At 36.4% G+C, this 6,804-nt stretch overlaps 1 protein-coding gene across 1 annotated transcript in view; it reads left to right on the top strand.

Moving 5' to 3' along the window:
- The first annotated feature begins 407 nt into the window (after positions 1-407).
- CDH12 (cadherin 12) overlaps positions 408-6,804 on the top strand; it is a 1,009,850-nt gene continuing 1,003,453 nt past the window's right edge. Inside the window, exon 1 of the mRNA XM_047731370.1 lies at positions 408-786. The gene's annotated coding sequence lies outside the window, so the exon portion shown is untranslated. The remainder of the gene's footprint in view (positions 787-6,804) is intronic.

Genomic DNA, 6,804 nt, shown 5'->3' with positions numbered 1-6,804 from the left:
ACACAACAAAGTCCAGTTGAAATGGACTTTATTTTCCCGTCCTACAGGATAAAAGAAACAAGCTGCTGGGTGGCGTGAGAACCGGGACCCAAGCCTTTGCCTCCCCGCTCTCTGCTTTTTCAAGTCCTCGAGCCTTTAAATAGCCAAGCTCCAGGTGCAAAGCCACCCAGGTGCTCTCCCTTTCCCGGTGCCCACGCTTCCCGCTCTACGAAGCTCCTTTAAGGAGTGTCCTGAGAGCTCTGGAGCCTTCGCGTTCATTCACAGCATGATACGATGAACGCTAGGGGGGAAAAAGAACAAACAAGATACATTTCAAATACAGGATTCAATTACTTTTCACAACTCGGCGATGTGTCACAGGCACGCTGTGTTTTGTTTTGAGGGCGGGGAGATGACTGGAGGGAATCCTGGGCCCCCATTGGCTGGCCGCTCGCCGCTGCAGTTGAGCTCCAGCCGCTCCGCGAGCATCATTGATCTGAAGGGTGAACGTGGAGGGAGCCACAGAGAGGGGTCCAGGCGTTTCTGAGCAGAGAGGCAGACCTCTTCCAGGAAGAAAGTGGTGTCTGCTGGCTGCCCGGCTTGGAGAATCTTCTGTGAATGAAAGGGGACAAAATGCAAGGCAGTTTGTTGCTACAGTGATTTAGAAGGAAAAAAGAGAGAGAGAGAGAGAGAGAAAAGGAGAGAGGGAGCGAGAAAAGGGTCTCACCTTCGGTTCAAGGCTGGGTTGTTGCGTCCTGCCGCTGCTGTTTCTGCTTCTGCTGCTGCAGCTGCCGGTTCTGCCATCAGGTAATGCTCCCCGCACCCCCACCCCACCCCACCACCTTGTTCTTCCTTCCCCTTTAATTGGGATTGCACCGTGTGCGATCGCTTCAGGATAGACGCACAGAAATTCATACATGATTAATAAAGTGTTGCCTAGCGTAGTCAGAAGCTGAACGAGGCTGCACACAGATCTGGCATCTGAATTAGGAACTGGTGCGTGGTTTTGCTTTGGGAAACTTCAGTAAGTTCTAAACAAGTCTCTAGTCTTCAGATCCAAAGGTTACATTGAAAGGGGAGGGAAAGGAATGTTTTAACCACTTATGTACCTTACTTAGCATGGCTGAATTTTCAAACGGAAATAATTAAGTAAGGTAGGTGTTCAACTGGTTATTTTAGAAATGGCTTTATTGATCTAATTTTATGACAAAATAATGCTTTATTTTCAAAAAGCTTCTGTAAATACCCATCTCCACTGCTTTTTGCTAAAATACAGGAACATCCCTACATCCTTCTCCACTGGTATTTATTAAGGTGTGTGTATTTAAAAACTTCATTCTCCACTAAAGAAAACTATAGAGCAGTTTAAATGCTTTAATAGCTAGTCTCTCCTGTACGGCTGAGTTTCCTACCTCAAAAGTAATTTGAGACAAGTGGAAGAGATGCAGATTACCAGATCTGCTGTGGGTTATATAATATGTATTTTTAAAATATCTTAAAGGTATTAATCATTTGGTGGTATGTTGAAAGAGTGAGACATATGTGTAATACAGGACACACCAGCGAATCTTTTTTTTCAGAGACCTTTGGTATTTTATAAATATTTTCTCCCCTTTAAACATCATTCTTTCTACATGGAAATCACAGTGGCTTCAGAACCTCTGTGGTTCGGAGTGCTTGATGTCTCATATTTCTCTGTACTCTCTGGAGTGAGAACTGACATACTTTTGGGTGATTCTGTGACCATTTCATGATTCCAGTTTCTCATCAGGTATTTTGAAACTCATTCACAGACTGCTCAGCTGGAAAATTGCCTTACAGAGTGGCGGGGGGGGGGGGGGGGGGACATTAAAACGAGAAGGTTCTGAAAATGTGTTTACAGCTTTCAATTACCCCTATACAGGACCAAAACATGAAAATCCAACCATGGCAAGCAGGTTATCAGTTAGCTTGGTCTTTTCGGCATTCTTCATTGGCTTTCGGGTTTATAAAATGCAGATGCACAGCTATCCAGAAATATTGAACCTCCTTATTCAGTGGCATCATTTACTCATTAAGTTATCCTAAGCAATTTGAGAATCACTTTAATTTATGGGTCTTCATTATTATTTCTAGGAAGGAAATGAACTGAATAGGTTTTTCTTATAAAGATTTTCATGATTCCAGCAGAAGGTCTCTTCCGAATTGAAAGGCATATGGTTATTCTTCCCAAGCCATGAGCAGTTGATTGACACATTGTTTCAGAATGCTCAAGAGCTCAGCCACACACACAATAGAAGGTTCCACTTAACTAATTTAACTAACCTGTACTTTACCTTGTTCAGTGATGAGATCTAGGGACAGTTCTGCTACTGGATATAGAAACTACTGTAGCAAAATCAGGTTTCACGTTAACTTGGAACTCCAATTCCAGAATATGTTTTCTCCTTTATTAATAGTTCTCACTTCAAAGGCTAACTTACTAGTTTAACCCTGGAGTAGCTTAGCACCTTCCAATAAAAAAAAAAAAAAAAAAAAAATCACATTTTCTTTTCTGTTGTGTTCAGCAAATATCCTGTTCAGCAAATATCCAGTTTCTGGATTCTTAACTTCTACTGCTGTGTACCATTTTCAAGCAGTAGGGGGTAGTTTTCAAGCCAAGAATGCTTTTTTTTTTTTCCTACTGGACCTGATTCCTTCCAATGATCTGCTTAGTGATGTGATCATTTTAGGTAATTCCTACAAAAAGAGAGAGCTGAATTATAATGGGAAGGAACCGTCATTTGTTTTACCTGTGGGATAATACATAGCAAGTTCTTACCACAGCAAAAACAGTGCTTAGCTTATAGAAAAAAAAAAAAATCCTGCTAATGCTTCACATGACACACTTATATCTCAGTATGACTGCATCCTTTAAGGATGGAGCAAAAACTCATCTCCTTAGGTAGATGATATTTTAGATCTGGTATTTTCACAGAACATATTTCATGTAATAGACTGTGATATTGATTGAAATCAATCTTTTCTCATTTTGTGGTTAATAAGAATATCTGTCACTCTTACCTCTTAGAATGTATTGTGATGAACATCAGATCACTCTTGCTGATGAAATAGTACTGCAAATATTCTGCTGAAACTGTTCTTACATGAAATGTGAAATATTACTGTGTTTTCACACCTATGCCATTTAGATGTCATATCATTAAATCTGCCTAACAGTTGTGATAGGAAGATGCATACAGTGATGGTTCTCTTCAGAAGTGAGCCATGTTTTCATGTAAAAATATCAAATCTAAGATCTGTGTAATAAAATGACTTAAGTAGACTGTTATTAATGTCTTCATACATCCAAAGGAAAAGTGTGATCACAGATGTGTAATTTAAGGTAAGAAATCATTTCTTTAGTCTCTTAACAAAGCTCTTTTTAAATTATGTCCTGTATTACCATGTCAGTGTTACCACATCAAAACATAGTATTTACGTCAATTCATGATTTCTATATTTATATAAATATTTATATTTGTAATATATTTTATATTAAACTGTAGGTAGAAATTATTATATCTTGTTTAACAAATACTGTTTTATTTTTATGAATTGGTTCAATTTATATCAAGAAAAATCAAATAAATAAGGAATGGAGATTTATGATTTTACCAGGAACTTTCCTTTCACTTTACTAATACATGATAATTGAGCAATTCATACTCTTAGGGCTTTTAAAAGCATTTTAACTTTTGGCTTTAAGGTAATTGAATTTTTTTCTGAATTATTATGCTAAAAGGGTGATATATCATTACAAAACGTTAAAAGGAGAGTGCGTATGGGCACACACACGTGCGCGTGTATTTATTTGTGATTGTGAATAATTCCTCCTGTGTTGAATATCAATAGTGGTTACTCAAAGTTATTTTTAAGCATCACATGCTGAGATGACTAATAATATGCAGTAAGTAACATTTTTAGAAAAGACTGAGAGAAAATTATGACTACTGTAAAACTGAATAACAGATGAACTTCACATAGTGTTATTCTGCTTTTTGTGTGATCCTGGTTAATGTTCTAAGAATTCATGTATTCAATTATTGATTATCACTTAATTTAATAAGCATTTGCTAAACTATTGGAAATAAGCCCTATATTTACTATTTTTGTAAATTTAGCTTTATTCAGGTTTGTATCACTTTATTATATTATAGCTCATGTTTTTAAGGGATAAATTCAATCTTCAGTATGCTTCAGTTATTTTTTTCACTAGAAGGTTATGATTTTCTTACATAGCCCTTGCTCTGTGAAAATAATCTAAGTCACCACTTTATAATGGATGTGCTATTTGAACAATAAAATTCTTCTTAAAATATGTATTCTCATGCATATAGGTATGAAGATTCTGGTGAGAGAAGGTGAGGTACCAATTTGTGCACAGATACCCAATAGAGAAAGACAGAACTCACGTATCAAGTCCTAAATCTACATGTTCGGATAGCTGAATGATGCATACTTAGTTGCAAGTACCAAAGAAGTAAACATTAGGGCTTAGGACTTATCCACAAAGTAGGATGCTAGTTATAAGCATGATTGATTATGCCAGAAGTATACTAGGTACTTAGTAAGTTCTGTCACTTCTATTAGCTAGAGAATTATTACAATATGCAAAAAATGTTTTTCTCCATGTAAAGATGAGAGTCTTGATTCATTATCTGCCTGATGATGGGGGAAAATCAAAACTTGGGAGTTAGATAGTGGTATGAATCCAGATTTTAAGAATTATTCTGTGGGTCCTTTGGGGTATGTTACTTAGCTTTTTGATCCTTGGTTTCTTCTCTTGATTTAGCATAATATTACCACATAGACAAATGCTCACTAATAGGTCTTTCTCTTCTGAAATTTCCATGACCATAGCACTAGATTTGTAGAGACTAACCACAACCAGAGCTGCCTCCTCTTAGGTGAAATCATGGAGTGGCCGGTATTTGTTATATGCTGTAATTTACTTGTCATGTTGGGATGGAAGTGTTCCTCAGGTCACTTATTTGAAAATAATTCCACTTATTATTGGCAAGAATGCTTTTAAATAATAAACATGGATGTTTCTGGTAGTTTAAATGTTCAGTGAAGTTTCGGTTGTGATGGAAGTGTTACCACCATATTTCAAGAGGTTTAGAAGTCAATCAAAGAGGAGAATAGGAGATCAATAAATAGAAAGAATGGAGTCAAGGGAAGTTTATGGGATTATAATTTTTTTATAGAGATTTGAGCATGTGAATAGATGAGATTGAAATCATTAGACAAAAGAAAATGGATGATGAATCAAGATCTTAGAGTGTGGGAGGAGGTCATCAGAAGGCTGTGACCTCCTGTTGAAGCTTGAGCTGGACCCTGGCAATCAGAGGCTCCTTATCCTCTCCCCAGTCTTTGCAATGTGATTTCTGCCCACCATTCTCACACTAGGGGCTGTTTCAAGGGAATACATTTGAGAAAGTAGGGTGTTACTGAGACCATTGGACTGAACATGTGACTGAATCCCATTAAGGCCAATGTATAAACTTTGAAGATTCTGGCAGGAAGATGTGAAGATCAGCTCATCTTGTGGGCACCCACAAGAACTCTGGTACATAGGTTCCTTTACTTGTTAAATCTGCCACCTACCAATCTGTCTGTCCTTGTCCTCCATGTTTAGGAATTTCAAACCTTACCTGGAATGCTCCTGAGTTTTTGAAACAATTGAGAGAAGATTACAATTTAAAATATCCAGGGCATAGGTGGAAGACACAATTAGAAGACGTCATTAATTTTAATAATGCAAGTAAAATAGTATCCAAAAGCCAAATATCAAATAATTTCAGCTGGCATTTCAACTTTTATTAAAATAATATCTTAAATATTATAAAGGATTGTTAGGAAATAACCAAAATGTGGTGTTAATTAATTTATCTAAAGTAATACTTTTAAATTGAATCAAAAGAGATCCAGATACTTGATAAATATTGGGAAGTAGTGGGAATTAACATTAAAAGACTGCTCACTGAAATAAATGGTATGGTGTATTTAAAAGTATTTCTGAGGAGAGAAAATAGGAATACTTGAAGTAACAAGAAAATAACATTTTATCCAAAAGGAAATGTCCTCCTACAACTTTGTGAGTCAATATTTATTTCCACGAAGGGCAGCCATTACTCCAAGGGATGTGATTTCAGGCCAATTTAAAAGCAAGATTGTACTGAAACTCTACTCTTCTTTAATTACTAGCAATAAGATTGTGAGTGAAAAGTAAAAAATAAGCTCTTGGCAAGGTTTTATGTTATATTTTTACTTAGGCAAGAATGGGAAGCCAAGAATACTTTTCTGAAATTCAAGTGTCTCACAGCAAGACAGCTCATTATCTGAATCAATATCTGGTATTTGTACTAAGCTCCTACTAGAAGGTCACCACTATAAGATCCTTACATAGAAGGAAGTGTAGTATTGGAATTGTAGCTGTTGGAACCAGAATTAGAGTGGTGTCAAGTACTTGAGTTTATAACATAATCTCATATATACTAAATATAAACAATATAAATTTTAACTGCAGTATTAAAAGACAGTTATTCTATAATACATTCTAATCTCAGTATTTCACATGCTTATTTAACAAGGAATTATATAGACCTATCATTATATAACACCTCTCATGAGGAGAATAGTGTTGTAAATGAAAATATATGACACATAATCTGCCCTAGCTCAGAAGCTTACACATACCTCCAAACAGTAATATTGTCATGTAGGTATTACTTTTGAAAAACAAAAATATCAGGTATATGCAACATATACAATCATACCATAGGACCATCAGCCCATCCCATA

The sequence above is a fragment of the Lutra lutra genome, chromosome 5 (genome assembly GCF_902655055.1).
Source record: "Lutra lutra chromosome 5, mLutLut1.2, whole genome shotgun sequence".
In the NCBI taxonomy this organism is placed as follows: domain Eukaryota; kingdom Metazoa; phylum Chordata; class Mammalia; order Carnivora; family Mustelidae; genus Lutra; species Lutra lutra.
The sequence above is the reverse complement of the archived record's forward strand: the minus strand, read 5'-3'. Positions and strand labels throughout refer to the sequence as shown.